The sequence below is a fragment of the Oryzias latipes genome, chromosome 2 (genome assembly GCF_053564925.1).
Source record: "Oryzias latipes strain Hd-rR chromosome 2, Olatipes_Hd-rR_3.1".
Classification (NCBI taxonomy): domain Eukaryota; kingdom Metazoa; phylum Chordata; class Actinopteri; order Beloniformes; family Adrianichthyidae; genus Oryzias; species Oryzias latipes.
Window position 1 is genome coordinate 25,442,614 of NC_136238.1, and position 16,710 is coordinate 25,459,323.

Below are 16,710 nucleotides of genomic sequence, written 5' to 3' on the forward strand. Positions count from 1 at the left end.
GGAACCAGCAGAGAACCAACAAACAGCAGAAACCCACACTGTGAGAAAGACTCCACACTTCTGAATGATGTTCACGTCCACTTTATTATTCACAGTAAAGATTGGAACAGAACACTGAGAACCAAAAAGAGACAGAGGAACAGTTCTAATGTCTACAAGAAAACATGAATCACAAGAACAGACACAAACACCAGTCTGGTTCTTTATAATTTTATATTTTAAACAATACCGAAATATTTATGAACCATATAGTGTTAGATTTAGAGATGTACAGTATAAAATAATTCTAGTTTCGTCATAACACAAAGACTTAGACAACATAGTTATAGCTTATACCATGGTCCGGGTAAATACTTGATTCTGATTGGCTGCTGGGTATAGATTAAAAAGTGATAATCCACAGTGATAACCGCATGCCTAAAAGGAAGTTCCGGTCACATAGATTCAATGTTCTACATCACTGCGCTGGCTTCTTTACCACAACCTTTAGCTTAATCATCTGGACAAAAACAAGCACTAAGAGGGTAAACTTTGTCTCTGAACTGATTTTATTTAACACATCGTGATGGCATAGATATCCCTTTCCTTTGCAGCTGTAGTCAAAGTAAGTGCTGGCCCCGCCGGTGCGTTATGTTACAGTGACAATGTGCCACATCACGTAACAAATAGTCCGCTTTTTGAGAAAAACGCAATTTAAATCCAAAAAAATAACAAGAATAAAGTACTAAAAATGGATTGAATATTTATTTCTTTTGTAAGTGACCATGGTGTGAGCAGGTTAATGGCCTTCAAAGTGTGCAATATGAGAAATTAACGCACTTTGCAGAAGAAACAGATCAGGCTTCCACAGTGTACAATAATACACACTTCGTCTGTCAGTGTCCCGGACATAAACAACAACCACAATGGTTAACTCAAAAACTTTTAACAATAACATAAAGTACAAAATTCTACTAAGAAAAATCAACCAACAAAAATTGAACATTATCAGCATTTTTAAAAAATCAATCTTACCCTCATAATTTAAAACAGCACATTTCAATTTAGAGGTATATCTAAAAGAATTAATTTCATGAAGTTAAATAACTTAAAAAGTGAAACTCATGATGTTTAGAATCATTACACAATCCCTGATTTGAGATATGTGAGCATAGTGGCTTATAGATGACAAACACCTAGAAATTATGTCTTAAAAATTACAATTTTAAGTCAGAAGAATAAAAAAGAAGGGTTTCACTTAAATGCATCCAATAATCACTTCTGCCTCCTTATTACTAAATAACTGCATCAATGTAGTCTGGAGCCCACCAGCCTGTATACATTTAAATGAAAGATCAGGATGGTTTAATAGCGGACCTCAGGTCAGTTTCTCTTCTGCATGAGTTCTCTGTTTTAAGGTCAAATACATCACTTAACCTTTTGGCAAATATTTTACACAAAAAAGGGTGATTTGAGACTAAATACATCGCTAAAACTTTTATATTGTTTACACAAAAAGACTAGATACAAAACTAAAATTGTTTATCACATTCTTTACATGAAAAGGGCAGTCCCCTTTAATGTGTTTTCATGTGTGTCTTGAGAATGGATGTTTGGTTAAATTTTTTTTTAACATACTTTACAAGAAAATGGCTTTTCTCCTGTGTGAGTTCTCGTGTGTTTAGATATTTCACTAAAACGTTTATCACATTCTGTACAAGAAAAAGGCTTCCCTACCGTATGAGTTCTCGTGTGTGTTTTGAGATTATGTGTGACCGAACGCCCTCTTACATTTGCACCCTTAATGGAGACTGGATTTGATAGGTTAAAAACATAATTAAAAACTTGACACAAATTCCATAAAAGAAAAAGTTAAAATAGACTCGGACAGTTGGACCGCACGCCAACACTGCATGAGGGCGGCTGCCTCCAGGATCGCCTCAGCCCCACTGCACTGGCGGGTAGCCACAAACAGCACCAAGGGAGATCTCTGATCCAACTCTCACCAGGAGTACCTGCACAGGGCCCAAATGCACACAAAAACACACCACAACCCAAACAGTGATTAAAAGAAAATACAAAACAGAAGAGGTGCACCTGAGCAGGTCACCACTAATTTATGGGCTGAAAACAGGGGGGGTCCCCCTTACACAATACTAAATATGGCACCCACCAGCTACCATAAGGATAAAAGGAGGAGGCAGCCACTTTCAGCCAGGTCCAGACACCAAGATACTAAAAATGAGCACAAAACAGTTTAAAAATGGATAAAAGCAAGGGTGTCAAGCTTGATTAAAACATTAAAAACAATGACTAAAAACACTAAGCAAAACAGCAGTGGCAACTTTGCTGGAAAAAGAAAAATAAGTAAGTTCTCCCCTGGGACAAACACATGTTTTACAAACCCTTATATTACCTCTCATGCCCCAGGGTCAGAACTCATGCCACCACCTGTTAATATAAATAGAATTTAAAATGTTGCAAACTCAAATGCTTAAAAACTTTAGTAAAAGGACTCAAATGATTAAAAGCTTTAGTAAAAACGGTCCACATGTCAAGCTCACCCACCAAGGCCAAACCAGGAAACCAGCATCTAGATGGAACTCCCACTGCTGCTATTCATCAGCCTTGTGAGCCAATCACAGCTCAACAGACAGGTGCCGGCCATGAATGTTAAACTATGGAACACCATGAGGGACAAACCACCACCCACAGCTCTGTCTGTCACATATGTACAAAACTAAAACTTTTATCACATTCTTTACAAGAAAAAGGCTTGTCTCCTGTGTGAGTTCTCATGTGGTTTTTGAGATCAGATGCATGACTAAAACTTTTATCACATGCTTTACAAGAAAGGCGCTTTTCTGTTTTATGAATTCTCATGTGTGTTTTGAGAATATGTGCAAAACTAAAACTTTTTTCATATTCTTTACAAGAAAAAGGCTTCTCTCCTGTGTGAGTTCTCATGTGTGTTTTGAGATTATATACAACACTAAAACTTTTATTACATTCTTTACATGAAAAAGGCTTCTCTCCTGTGTGAGTTCTCATGTGTCTTTTGAGATTATATACAAAACTAAAACTTTTATCACATTCGTTACAAGAAAAAGGCTTCTCCGCTGTGTGAGTTCTCATGTGTCTTTTGAGACTAGATATTTCAGTAAAACTTTTATCACATTCTGTACAAGAAAAAGGCTTTTCTCCTGTATGAGTTCTCATGTGTATTTTGAGTTTTGATTTTTCACTAAAACTTTTATCACATTCTTTACATGAAAAAGGCTTCTCTCCTGTATGAGTTCTCATGTGTTTTTTGAGACTAGATGAATCACTAAAACGTTTATCGCATTCTACACAAGAAAAAGGCTTTTCTCCTGTATGAGTTCTCATGTGTTTTTGGAGACTAGATGAATCACTAAAGCTTTTGTCACATTCTATACAAGAAAAAGGCTTTTCTCCTGTGTGTCTCATGTTTGTTTTGAGTTGAGATAAATAACTAAAACTCATCCTCTGATCTCTGTTCTGTGGGACTGTCTCTTCATCTGTAGTTGATATTGATTCTGTCTCGTCATCTGCAGTTGATGTTGATTCTGTCTCCTCATCTGCAGTTGATGTTGATTCTGTGTCTTCATCTGCAGTTGATGTTGATTCTGTCTCTTCATCTGTAGTTGATGTTGATTCTTCATGTTGGTTTCCTTCTTCATCATGACTATCAGTTACATTAAAGCTCTGCTGATTGTTTAGATCTCCTTCACTGTTCTCATCTTCCTCATAAGTAGGAATCTCCATCAAGGTATCAGTCTCCTGCTTAAGATCAAGCGGATCTTCATCCTGACTGATACAGAGTTCCTCTGGCTCCTCTTTAATTTGTGGAAGTTGTTGTTCCACTTGTTCCTCTTTAATCTGTGGAGTTTCTGGTTCTCCATGTTCCATTTTAATGTGTGGAAGTACTGGTTCTTCATGTTCCATTTTAATGTGTGGAAGTACTGGTTCTTCATGTTCCTCTTTAATTTGTGGAGGTTCTGATTCCCTGTGTTCCATTCTCAAATTGCTCTGTTGGTTGCACAGATCCTCTTCACTCGCAAAATGCTGAGGGGGGGCTGTAGGGAAAAAAAGACAAAAAAGGAGAACTTTTAAAGGTATACTGTATGTGTATTGTCAAGAAATAGTCTGTCTTGGTTCTCTTTTACAGATAAGACAGATAGGGGTGATGTCAGTCTTCAGTAGGTTAAACACCTAATTAAAGAAACTCATAAGTTTTCAAAAAAGTTTACTATACATTTTAATAAACACACACTCCCCACACTGACAAACTCCTCTCTTACAGTAATAAGGTGGTGGTCATTGACCTTGTGTTTCCTACCCCGGTGTTTTTCAAGTGGAAGATGGTCAGGTGTGCCGTGTGAAATTGCCCCCATTAACTGATATAAAAACATTTTCCATCTCCAGGATATCAGCTCTTTGTTCATCCAAACAGGCCCAGATGAAACACAGAGTAGTTAGGAATATGAAAGATCATAAAAAACTTTTTTCTTTGTGTTTATTTGATTCTATTAAAGAAATTTTGATAAGAATGACAGTACCGCAATTTAGCTATAGCTTCAGACGTTTTCACAAAAGTACCGCCCCTTTTACTGTCTCCACCAATAATTCTTGGAGGTTTAATCACATGTCATTAGTCTGACCAATCAGAAGTGGTTAAAGTCTTCACTCCTTTGTCCTGATTCTGCGAAACAAACTATGAAGCTCAGAGAAGCGAGTCTATCTGCGTTCGGCAGCTGTTTGCACTACATCTCCCATGATGCATTGGGTGAAAGTGACAGCGTCTCAGGGCACAATTAGTCTTTTTCTTAAATGCATTGAAACCACAACGAACACACATCAAACATTTTTTAAATCTTTTAACTTTTATTACAACTTTTAGAAAAAACAGATGAATGGTGGTGTGCTGCTGGATTTTTGTCAAGTGTGCCGTGGCTCAAAAAAGGTTGAAAAACACTGCCCTACCCCATTTCTTATGGGGGGAGTCAGATACTCAGTGGTGTTGGTTGTGGCCCGGGGGCGAATGGTGGCCCACGGGAAGATGTTTTGTGGCCCTCAATAAATCCTTAATTAGGGTTGTGCTGAAGAACGGAGCCGGAAAGAAGCCAGGGTTAGCAGTATGCTAACACGGGCTAACAACATTAGCATGAACATAAATCCATGCAGGAAAGGCTGCAATCTGCATCCAGGCTGCACGTAAATATGTGGGAATAACTTCAGCCTTTATTTTGTCGGGACACGATTGGAAACACAAATTCACACGATTGCATGGTTTCTCAGGACTGCCCAAAGCGGCACTTCTGCCTTAAAAAGCCGCAGCAAATGTACTCCTCTGCTTAGAGACTCGGTTCTCCCGGGAGACACAGTCAGACGGACTGAGGTCTGAAGCGTTGAATGTTACAAAGCACCTTTCCCTTCCCTTCACACAAACACGAAGACTCCGGCTGCACTGATCAGACATGCTTGGCTCGTGCAGAGCATGTAGCCACACCGAGTGAGCACTGACGTCATCGCCCCGCCTCCCCCCTGGAAATGCTGACTGGGATTGAATATTGCTAGTTTGAAAAGGCAAATGCAATCCCCTCTTTGCATTTTCACTTTAATTATGTCACAGAATGAGCGATGTTAAAGAAGAAAAGGAAAAAGCATTTTGAAGAATTGATTTTTCATTTTAATTTTGAGGTCATTTGATGCAGTTATATTTTAAAAATGAAAAAGCATTTCTGATATTGACTTTTATTTTTAATTATGCAACACAATCGCTTCCATACAGAGCACGGTCCCACACAGGGAGAGCACCCCCAGCTCCGGGTGAGCCCCCCCAACCCCAGGCACGACCCCCAGCTCCCCAAGGGAGCCCCACCCCATGCTCCAGACAGACACCCACCCCGCTGGAGGTCCAAGAGAGATCAAGGCAGGAGCTGCCCATCCCCAGCCAGGAGGAGGCCCAAGAGAAGTGGGGGTTCCTGAAGAGCATCATAAACATGACCTGATCAGGCTCACCCACTGTTGGAAATGTGGAGAGGCCCAGCGCTGTATTTGTCCACAGGTGGATGCAGTGAACGTAATTGAAGTCAGCATGGACACATGACCTAGCTTAGCCAGCAGAGCTTTCTGCCAGACCAGCTGATAGAGCTGATAGAGGCTGCAGCATTTTCTGTTTTATAGAATGAGCCTCAGTAGATCAGTGGGTGTTACACATGCATGAAAATCTAGTGTTAAAATAGTCCAAATCTTTGTCTTTAAACTGCTTCTTGAATTCTTTTCAATCCATGCAGTTGAAGATACGACTTTTCCAGACGACATTTGCGGTTCACAAAAACACTTGTCAGTTCTCTAAGTTAAGTTGATGTTTAATTATAATACTACTCAATTTTTGTTGTTGTATTCCTGCAGATTTCATGAGAAAATTTAAGTTAACAGGAACTGTTTTCTCATTCACATGCCTCTCTGTCCAAGCAGTGAATGCTGGATCATGAGGTCATGTGACCGGTTTTGAGTAAGCTGATTGGCTGCAGTCAATGTCCATCAAATACTTCTAGAATTTTTTTTTTTTATAAAATAACTGTTTTATTCATTGTAAAAATTAATCATGCCTTTTAAAAATCTATTTCATACTAATTTTATCCTTTAGATTAATAGCTTTGCAGACTTTCTAGACATTATTTTTCAGTTTTCTGCGTTTTAACTTTTTTAATTTAAAATTTGGTCCGCCACCTGGATATTTATATTTGATGTTTGCTCTGCTGTCAGTTTTTGGCTCCATGGCTCCAAAGAAGAAAACTATTTTGGTGATGCCTGGAATCGCTGCCACATATAGTTCAAACCAGGAAATGAAAGTCTGGAATCTCTATTTTGATGACTTCAAATGCTTTAAAGGGTGTTTTTTAAGACATATCATTTTCTGTGAAGCTTCAAGTTAAACTGGATTATTTTCTTGATTATATTTCTAATTAATTATGATTTGTTAATAAGGAAATAAAAATTGATCTGATATCAATTTTGTTTCTTGTAGTTATTATGTCTATCTCTGCAATGACACCTGCCTTTCTTGATTGGACAGTAATGAGAAAGTTCTGACACTAAGAACTCTCATCTTTGATTCTGGTCACAAACATTTTATTATTTTGCTTTTTATTCAGGAAATAAATTAGTGATCACGTAAAATGACACAACTTTATCTGAAAGGTATTTATACCATTGGAAAATCTTTATTTAATCCCTTTCCAGTGACATAAAGACCAATCCAATGAATTCAAATGTTTAGTCACGTACCAACTATGTGTAGCTGAAGCTGCGGGTTCCAGCTGCTATCCAGCAGTCTGCGCTGACGACAGAGCTCCTCCTCGTTCTGGACGATGGTTCCTTCAGCAGCAGAAAGTTGTTCTCTGACAGAACCTTCCTGAGGTTCTGAAGACATGGTTCCTGCTCCGATCTTCAGCTCCAACTCCCACAAACACCGCCGTCCTCTTCACTGCAGCTCCGATCGATCATCTGCTAGTCTCACAATCCCAGAAAAAAGGTCCAAACAGAAACTTTTCTCCTGTTTGGAGATTTTCCTGAAAGTTCCTGTGATCCTGCAGGAGTCAGTTCTGCTCAGCCTGCAGACCAGAACAGAAAAGACTCTGGAAGCTTCCACATGTGAAACTTCAAGACAAAGAATCCAAACAACAACATCTGACTGGTTGACTTTTGGAGGGAAAGCTGCAACAGTCTTCTGTGATTGGTTCAGCCGTCCCTGCCCCCACTAGTCCACTGCACAGGGGGCAACATTCCAGGGGGGGTTGGTAATCTCCTCCTTCTATTGTTTCTGCCCCACTGGCTCTTTCAAAATAAAGGCTTGTTGTAGCAGAAACCTGAATGGAACATCAGAATGGACTCAAACTGCTGCTGGTTTCAAAGCCTCGTTCTCAACTTCCAGCTGAACTCTTCATGAGTTTGAGCGTCTGTGACAAACTCTACAGTTGAACAACAGCAGTGAAAATCTCCATGGATGTCAACTGGGAGAGAATCAACATGAGATTTCCAAGAGTTTCTGCAGGAACTCATCACAAAGTCAGGAGCTGCAAGGCCTGATGGGAGATCTGTCATCCTATTATGACATGAAGGAAACTCCTTCAAACAGGAAAGATTTCATCTGACACGATCTCAGTAGCCGTGGTTACATGGGCAGAATATCTTGATCGGATCAATGGTCGGGTTAAAATTCTCAGGTGCACATGGGCACAGAAAACCTTTTTCCGATTAGAACAAACGTTCCCATGGCTCACGCTTTCGTTCGGAATGAATCATTTGGGCATGCGCAGTAATGTAAAATCACCCGATCCGGAACTAGGTCCCGTTGTAAACAAACCGCTGCCCCAGACAGACAGCATGTGCTGCGGCTCCATAATACAAGACGACCTTCCAAACGTGCTTTTATCAATGTCATGAATATTATGAAGCGCCTGTTTGCTCATCGTTATATTTAATCCGTGTGATCAGTGCTGTTTTGTGAATGAAACAGCTGGAAGAAGGCTGAGGACAGGGCAGGCTAACACGGGCTAACAACATTAGCCTGATGGACACAAAATCCAGGACCGTGCGAGAAACGCAGCAATCTGCATCTTAGCTGCACATAAATGTATGGAAATAACATCAGCCTTTATTTTGTCGGGACACAACTGGAAAAACAAATCCACGTGACACCACGCGACATTTATTTCTGCTCTGAAAAGTTCACACAGGCCGCCCCAAAGCCACTATGTGAGCTAGCGGCCCGAGCTCTGTTCGAACACGGTTCCTCCTGAGTCCTGCAGCCGCTAACCCAGAGCGGCGGGGCGGCTCGCAGTCTGGATTCTCCCACACTTAACAAAACGCACTCGTAACAAAGCATCCCCCCCCTCGGACACAAAATTATTAATCCAGCTCCTCTGTTCACTCGGGTGCCAGTGGACTGAGGGAGCATCGGGGGGCACGAAGCGCTCCTTCCCTGCATCTCCTTCGTGAAGGGTGAAAGAGAGGGGAGAGCCAGCGGGGCGAGAGCGGAGCAGCGCTTTTCACGGGGCCTCCGCAGAGCAGCTGGTGGTCCCGTATGCGCTCCAAAGCTTTCTCTCAGCCAAACACCATCTATGCGTGACGTAACCCAGAGCAGTAGTGACACACGATCGGAATGACCGTTTACATGCTCCACGATCGGATAAACAATCGGTATAACCCACCTATCTCGATCTGAAAGAAATTCTGATCCGAATGAGTCTGATCGGGGCAGAGTATTCCGAACGGCGCGTTTACATGAAGTATTTTCTTTCCGATCAGGTGTTCTTTCCGATTACTTTTGCCCATGTAAACACGGCTTTTGATGATAACATGAAGATGGATCCCAGTGATTCAGCTGAAAAACATCCCATAATACAGTTCTAGATGGTTCTAGAGTGGTGTGGAGATTTCTAGTCTTTTCTGCGGTGAGAAGGTTAGGGTTAGAAAATAGAGATTTTCTCTCATGACCTCAATATTCATGTGAATTTATAAACTGTAACCCATAATTCAAAAAAAATTACCCAGTAATTCCAGAATAATCCTCACATATACAGCAAATAAAATTTTACTCAAATTGAATAAAATTTTACTCTAAAAAAGACAGTATTTGGTCCCAGTCTAAATAGTCAAATTTACTCTCCCAACAGTTAAAATGATAGAGTTTAGATCCAGATTCCAGCTCAGACCAGGAAAACAAAGACGTTCATGGATCTATTTGTCTGCAGGTGGATCAGAATGGAGCAGAGCAGAGAGACTGTGTTCTGCAGAGTTTAGTTTTTAATCTACAAGCTTTTATAAACTGTTTCTGTTTATCAGGACAGGATTTTCTTTGTTTTTGACACAAGAACGATTTTTTAACAAGATAAAAAATATTAATGAAAAACATTTATTTAATGTTTCTTATTGCCTTGGGTAAACATTACATAAAAACAAGGTTTTAAAAATATATGTTTTCAACCATTTGGCTGAGCAGGAAGTTCACGGATATGTGATATTATTTCAAATGTAGTATTGTTCCCTGTCAAAACACAAAAGAAAACTTTTATTTGGAGTCTTGACAACAAAATGGAGCAGAAGATAAAAGTGGAGATGAAAAGTTTTTGCCTCTTTGCTCTGCCTTTGATGTGATGAAGGCTTCAGTTTCTGTCTCTGCTGCATCGACTGTGGGAGCAGAAGTTCATCAAACCTGTCTTCTCTGTTGCCTTAAAATCCCTCCAGTTTTCTTTTCAGAGCTCATGTTTGCACAAATATACATAGATGATGAAAGTTTTTGAAAACTGACTCAACATTTTCCATAAAGTTCCAACAAAAACCTGAAATCACCACATTCTGACCTCAATCCAGAGTGACCGAATAGTCCTGTTCTTCTTTCTACACTCAGTACCTTTTTAATGTAGAGACAGAAGAACATTTGGAAAATCATTTGATTCAGATTTCTTGATTAAAACAAAACAAATTACACAGAAAAAAAATCAGCAAACAGGGGAAAGGAACCTGAGGTAAACCTGCAGGATGGAAACATTTCTGTCAGCATCTTAACCCTTGTGCTATCATAGATGACCCCACCCTTGCATTGACGTGTTCTTCCTACCATGACAAAGGTGGATAAAGGTGGAAAGATTTCATGTAATCCATGGACACCAGTGAAGATCACAAATCACTGAAGAAAAAAGGTTCAGAGCACTGTCTAGTGGGTCTAGATGACCCAACTCCCAATGTTAAAGTGCCTAGGATGGCACAAGGGTTAACAGAACCAGAAGCTTTGATTGGTTTAGATCATAATAGTTTGTCTTAATTAATGTAAAATTCAGTTTTCTTCACTGTCTGAGGATATGGAGCAGTAGATCTGAGGTGAAACAAGAAGGACAAAGAGAAGTGCTGGAGTACAGAAAATCCATAAAGAAATTCATCTAAAACATTAAAATAATCCTTGATTTAACCATCAAAGATGTTTGACCTCCATCCAGACACATTTAGGATCTCCAGCTGCAGAAAAACGTGTCAGATTTCTGTGTCGCTTCCTGAAGCTGAGAAAAAAACATTTAGAACTCCAGATTTTCAAATTACAGATTAATGAAGAGAAAAAAAACACAAACATGAAATGAAATAGTCTGATAAATCTACATAAAGTGTCATGGTCCCGTGGGAATTCGAAAGGACCCAGGCGCTGGAACCCGGAAGAAACTCGGAAACGAGAGGTAAGTATAAGGAAGATTTAATTTCTCTGTAGGAGAGTCTGTGACCAAGTCTTTGTTGCTGCGTGGTGGCTGACTGGAGGGTGGAGGCAGACGGAGCTCGAGACTGAGGCTTGCTGGATCCGAAGGGAAGACGTAGAGGGGAACTGGAGAACTGTAGCCTGAGGAGCACACTCGTGAGGATGATTCCTGAGAGCAGAACGGAGAAGCAAAATCAGCGTGATCAAGCCAAGGTAAGGCACAAGACATGCGAGAGCCAGACTATGCACCGTGGTAAGAACAACGGACTGGCGTTGACGTCAGGTCCTGGATCTCCTGAAGTAGGCGGTTTAACGAGGTGATGATTGGAACCAGCTGGTCGCGTCCAGAGCCGAGCAGGAAAGGGAGGGGGGAAGGTGACTGACAGAGGCGCCATGACATAAAGACTGAAAAGGATCCCAGTGCATCATGGGATATCCCCCTTTATCAATTGTTGTGGCAGAACCTCAGTCCTGTCAGCCTCTATAAACTCAGTCTGAGTGTGGAGCTGCTTTCTGGAGGATGTTTTCTCTCATCTGCTCCCTTGTTTTCCACGGGGAGTCGTGACCCCCCCCCCCCCCCCCCCCACTGACACTAAGGATCCTTTTCTGTGGTTTTTCCACGGTCAGTCCCAGGTCAGCAGGGTCTGAGTCCTCTCTGTGAAACTGTCAGCTTCTGTTGATGAATCTGAACTGATGACATTAGATGAGGAATGTGTCTTCCTCTCAGTCTGTTTGCTGGTTTTTCTGGAGGCAGCAATGAAGGTTTGATGTTTTGATCCAAAAATGTCATGGAAGTAAAATCTCACATTCAGATTCAAGTGGACTGTCAGAGTTTAATAATAACCTCAGGACAGAGATAACCTGATCTGATTAACTTCATGGAGAGTAAAGATGAACATAGGATGAGGCTTAGTGAAGGTTCCTGATCTGTCTGATAAGGTTCCAGAAGGACCGATCCATCTGTGATCAGATAGATGAAGGTTTTAGGATGACTACTAATCTCTGAGACAGCTGAACCCAACAGAGAAGAAGATAGTTTGACACAACTGGACAAAGATGTTGGGGAATACTTGGTGGAGTTGAAGCTATTTCAACATTTCACTTATAGGTTACTTTGATGATTGAAAAGAACATAAATCCAAAAACATGCTTCATAGGTTGATTGGCAACTCTAAATTGTCCATAGGTGTGAGTGTGAGAGTGAATGGATGTGTGATTGAGGATATTCCACCCTGCGACAGACTGGCGACCAGTCCAGGGTATCACTTGCCTACGCCCAAGTGGCCGGGATAGGCTCCGGCAACCCTGTGACCCCGAAAGGGACACTGTAAACCCTAACAGTTGTATTGGCTCATAACTATTAAGGTTACACAACTTAAATGTCATTTTGTAGTTGATTCAACTATAAAGTATTAAGCTCTATCAACATTTTTCCAAATTTAACTCAACAGTGCTCAATATTTTAAAGCTTATTTGTATCTAGCACTCAAAAATTTTAAGATCCCTGAAGTAGCGTCATCACGTTCTGGTGGGAGGGTCTTTCGTTTTCTCAACGTTAGCTCAGGAGGCCATGTTGGATTTGCCGAATGCGAGTATGCGACGTTTGAAATTGAAAATCGAGCATTTTATTTTTCTGCAATGCGTTGTGCTTTTGCCCCGCTTCAAGACGCCACAACCTCGTTTTTTTCCATCCGCCTCATCGCTGATGTTTTCCTCATTGGCCCCGTCTTGTCTTCAGCCCTGATTTAATTTGGTAAGTATCGCAATCGTTCACGGTTTACACTACTATTTTGAATGAAATGCTTTAAAAATGCTCTTATACTACCGTAAATGTGCTTTACTGTTTAAACATACATGTGTTACGATCGTTTTACAGCTTAATGTGACAATGTACATTAGTTCGTCATAGCAGACGTATGGCGAGCCAAACCCAAAATGCATTTCTGCCCGTAAGTTACGACAGTGATGAGTTTTTTCAGAGGTAGAAATGATCTGTTATGCTGCAATCACACTAAACGTGATCTGCGTGTGAAATTTGCGTTGGAGGCCTCTGTTAGTGGCTAAAGTTTGCTGCTGGACATTTGTCCAAAAATGTCACTCAAAGCCTCTAACGGTTGTGTGGGAGGAGCTACCGCCAAAAGTTTTAAGTCTGGTGGCTACATGGAAGCATTGGGTTTTGAATGCAGCTTTAAGCTTTTAAATCACTGATCTCCATTATAAGAAAGGTTTTTGTAAAAATAAATTAATCAACGTGTTCCTGTTGTGTTCAGGTACCGAACTACAGAGTTCAGTGTTTCACCTCAGGTAGACGCCAAGGCCAGCCAGGTAACTTGTCTCCTGATCAGTTATTTGTCTAGAGCTATTAAAAAAACAAAAAATGCAATAGTTTGTGTAGTGCAATAAATGTTTTGATCAGAATATAATTGAAACATTTTTCTTTAACATTGAAAAATCTCTTTTGGACTTTTTCAGATACTGAACTTCAGAGAGTTCAACAGAAAGTCACTATTTCACCAGAAAAGAGCCGTCAAGTTGGTGAGTTTTATACTTATTTAATATATTCATCCTGAACTATTACCATTATTAGATTTATACGGCAGCATGGAAACATTTATGCACATTTTAACTAGCCAAAGGTCAAAATAGAGTTGAAATTATTTACAATTTAACTAAACATATTTAGATTGCAGGCTGAAGGTGGCACAATGGAATGGAGGTGCAAGTTGTGTTCTGTTACTTTGGCACTATGCAGTACTACATATAATACTGCAGTACTACATAGCCACTATTCCAAGGTGTTTCCACTGCCATGTATGTGGAGACACTTTGGAATACAATAATACAATAATGTTGCATTAGCACCATTCCATCAATTGAAACCATAAAAACTCAACTGTCAAGATCTGAAATGGATTTATGTAGAGTAGATGCAGTCAGAGGAAATTGTGCAGTTTTTACATGTTTGTGGAACTTAAAGCTGCCTTTTTCTGAGCCAAAGTCCACCAAAACAGACAGGAACTGGCCAGCTTGGTTAGGATTTATGACCTCCAGGTGAATTTCTAATGAGCATAATTCAAAAACGGATAACAAATCATTTGTAAACAGTTGTAAGAAGCCACGGTGTAACTTGCCTTAAAAATGACTTTGGGTCTTTAACCTGAGGTGGATCATGCCATAAACACTGCATTGTCCTCTTACTAGAAATATACATCTAGAAAAGGTATCATTTTATTATTTCTTAAAGTTCCTTAAGTAAATATTGGAAGTGTTTGCTCTGCATTTGCTTCAATAGTAATGTATATTTCTTTTAATTCTTTTAGGACCAGTGTGACGTGAACATGAGACGGGCACTTGTCCTCCTTGCACTTCCTGTTTATCTGCATGAAGATGCCTCCAACTTCTTCAAGACCTGCACTGTAAGTGTACACGACTCCCTGTCAATGGTTTTCACTAATCCTTTAATATTGATTGAGATTGTATTGAGTGACATAATAAATAGGCAATTGTTTGTAGTTTGTAAACTGAGTGATATTTTTAAATGGTTTTAAGAATGAGACGGAAGATGAAAGGCGAACATCAGGGACTGCTGATTGGAGGGAGCGGGAACCGTTTCATTTACCTTTTCTGCTCCTGATCCATCATTATATGAATAAAGAAAAATGAAGCTTTAGTCTTAAATTATTTTATAAATGTCCTCACTTTTCAGAAAAATGCTACACAACTTTTTAAAAACACAATTTTAATTGGAGTTGGTCCTTAAAGTATCACAGCCAGTTGATTAAAAGCTAACAGAATGTTAGCATGAAAAGATTCCCATTGACAGATGGCAGGAATGTCAGTTTTGGACATTAGTGTGATGAATATCTTTGAGGGTCTGAACTCATCTGTGTTTTTTGTTTTGTATTTTCCAGAATACCAGACCTCACAGACACTGCTGTGGCTCTCCTCTCAGTTGTCGTGGTGATGCTCCTGATGCTGCCGTCAGTGGTCCCACACATCTGGCTGACTAATCTCTTCTACTCTTCGGGGACATCTATGCTCTGGACCTACAGCACCCCAAAAAACTAGAACTTGCCTTTATTTATTACATTTATTCAGAACGCTGTCTTGAGCCGTGAGGACAGCAAATCACTGAAAGGACATTTATTGACGCTGAAGAATGCTTCGTTGAGTGAGTCTCCCAGAATGGACTATTTGTTAAGTGTTATGCTACTAATGTGTTTTGTTTTGATCATTTGCTTTTTCTGCTGTACAACACAAAACCAACTCTTTTTGTCAATATGTTGTGTGGCACTCTTATAATGCAGTTTTATTTCACTGATTGTTTCTTCATCCTCTTGATATTTGTGCTTTTTTTTTTAAAAAGAGCAATTAAAAAAAGTGTATTAAGCAATCACTATTGTGTGGCTTTCATGTTTGTTGGTTTTTATCAATGTTAGCTTTTAAATCTTGTTGTGGGGCAGTATCAATACCTCTGTTTAGAATACATTTCAAGTAGAAACATTTTAAGCTGAAGAATTTTAAATATTTTCAATGCTACACATTTAATGAGTTAGAGAATTTATAAAACATTTGAGTGAATTTTACATATTTTATGAGTTGAGTAATATTATAAAAATATAGTTAGTTAAAGCGTTTTTTTTAGTTGGAAAAAATTAAAAACTTTGAATAAATATTCACTCTTTTGTAAGTTGAGGAATCTTAATATTTTTAATATGAAATAATACAAATTTAAGCCAACTGACAATATAAATTTTAATAATTGTTAACTTAAAAGTTTTAATAATATAACTTAAAAACTATTGTGTAATCTGTTACAAAACAATTTTTAAGTTCTGTCAACTCGTTAGGGTTTACAGTGGAATAAACAGTTAAGAAGATGAATGAATGATGAATGAAAATAACATAAATGTTTTTTTGTATTCAGAAACAAGCTGCAGTCTGATTGGAGGAGGTGTGAGTCTGTGATCTGCAGGAGGAGACCAGGAGCAGGAGTTCCTGTCTGCAGACAGAAGAGGACAAACAACATCCAGAACTCACTAAGACTCTACTTTCAGGGATCATTTCTTTAGTCTGGAACTAGAGGATTGTGTTTCTACAGAGGTTGGTCTGGCTGTCCATGATGATGAATGAAGATGTTTCCTTCAGAGCAGGAAGCTGGTGAGAAGATGAGGATCTTCTTCACTGATGAAGACTGTTCAGTGTTTCTGGATGTGACACTGAAGGAGGAAACATTGTCTGAGTGGACTGTTGGTTTGTGTTAAGATTAAATATTTGTTGTTTCTTTCTATGAAAGCAGAAACCAATAACCAAGCAGAAATGTGTGCTGCAGATGCCATGTTTGCCACTAGAGGGCAGCACAGCAGCTTCAGTCTTTGTCATTGTTGCTGTGTGAGCCTGAAGGAGCTTCAAAGTGAGCTGCAGCTTGGTTCAGACAAACCTCCACATTCACACACAGA

The 16,710-nt window shown here is 39.7% G+C and overlaps 1 long non-coding RNA gene and 1 other non-coding gene across 3 annotated transcripts; one reads left to right on the forward strand and one right to left on the reverse strand.

Moving 5' to 3' along the window:
- Positions 1 to 67: 67 nt before the first annotated feature.
- LOC144988236 (uncharacterized) lies at positions 68 to 8,271 on the reverse strand. Of its 2 annotated transcripts, XR_013652081.1 has the most exons (4): positions 7,294 to 8,215; positions 2,396 to 4,076; positions 2,153 to 2,214; positions 68 to 1,994 (listed from the first exon to the last, which is right to left on the reverse strand). It is a non-coding gene; the product is annotated as an uncharacterized LOC144988236 (long non-coding RNA). The 2 variants fall into 2 exon arrangements; XR_013652080.1 differs by having other exon boundaries at positions 68 to 4,076; positions 7,294 to 8,271.
- Positions 8,272 to 16,292: 8,021 nt separating this feature from the next.
- On the forward strand, positions 16,293 to 16,498 carry LOC144990729 (small nucleolar RNA U3). The gene has a single exon (XR_013654687.1). It is a non-coding gene; the product is annotated as a small nucleolar RNA U3 (small nucleolar RNA).
- Positions 16,499 to 16,710: the final 212 nt, after the last annotated feature.